At 40.3% G+C, this 1,267-nt stretch overlaps 1 non-coding gene across 1 annotated transcript; it reads right to left on the bottom strand.

Moving 5' to 3' along the window:
* Positions 1-72, bottom strand: Trnag-ucc (transfer RNA glycine (anticodon UCC)). Its single transcript has one exon. It is a non-coding gene; the product is annotated as a tRNA-Gly (tRNA).
* Between the last annotated feature and the right edge of the window lie 1,195 nt (positions 73-1,267).

Genomic DNA, 1,267 nt, shown 5'->3' with positions numbered 1-1,267 from the left:
TGTGATGGCCGGGAATCGAACCCGGCTCAACTGCTTGGAAGGCAGCTATGCTCACCACTATACCACCATCGCTCTGCCATTTTGCAATTGTGTGCTTCATTTTCAAGCATTCTGCAAACAACACTCTGTTTTGAAGCCAACTGAGTTTCTTTGTGCAATTTTCCGGCAGTCTCATTGAAATCAAGTCCATTGTTGCTTGACTGAAAATGAATTGGTTTGTCTATTGCAAATCCAGCCTCACCCCATCATTTAGGATTAGTTGTTATCCGCACATCTTTGCAAACAATTTCACGAAACGTTCACGCAACAGCCTTCTCCAAAATGGATGCTGCGATGGCGGCTGAATGCGTTTCTTTTTTTGTTGTAAAGTCACAAGGCTAGATTTCATCAAAGGACCACAGAATTTCAAGTACCAAGAGATAAACATCAATATCATGACAACAATTTCAAGATGTCAAGCCATAGTATCTACATTCCTGTTAAAAGTTAATATTTTCTAACATTATGCCATAAATAATCTTTGCAAGGACCTGTCTGATTGATATTCCTACATCGTTTAACCTCAGAGAAGATCCACCCATTTACATGCTGGAATGCTTAATCTTTCCTCCAAACATTGTGTCCACGCCTTCAAAAGTAAGTGAGAGAACAAATCAACCGAATCCTAAATCAACATTGGACGAGCGTTCTTTTCATGGGAGACAGGAATTTCTGGGGCCACAAATCTAGTTGTGTGGAACACTTTGCTGAAAACACATCTTGTTTGAGTTCCATTCTTAGCCATGGCCTTTGATTGCTACGCATCGCCATTGCAGCCGATCATTTCCACATTGGAGATTCTGAAGCTCTTTGGCGGATTTCCCCTAAAGATTTTGGATCAAGATGGAACCACGTTCCATTTCCAACCAATTCGAGGAATTGCCTTGTCTGTGATGTTGCCAATGTCGCTTATAATTTTAATTAACATCATCTTGAAAGACTTGAGACAAACCCTTGTCGTCCTACCTGATCGGAACTCGAAAATGGAAATCGCTAAATTGTCTGGAACCGAATTAATCACCGGTTTTCTTCAGTTTCTACCTAATGTGTGTGGACTTGTTATTGTGATAATCCTTTTTCTAAAAGGACACAAGGGCTTGTCCCATTTGTGCCACGCTATAAAAGGATTCAATTCCGATGGGAAAATTGCTGGTAGGAAACACTCTTTCTTTTCTTCGACAAAAAAGTCAATCGTATAATTTGATCGAGATAGGACAGTTTTAGGACA

The sequence above is a fragment of the Tigriopus californicus genome, chromosome 4, assembly GCF_007210705.1.
Source record: "Tigriopus californicus strain San Diego chromosome 4, Tcal_SD_v2.1, whole genome shotgun sequence".
NCBI classification, from domain to species: domain Eukaryota; kingdom Metazoa; phylum Arthropoda; class Copepoda; order Harpacticoida; family Harpacticidae; genus Tigriopus; species Tigriopus californicus.
This window is presented reverse-complemented; position numbering and strand designations above follow the sequence as displayed.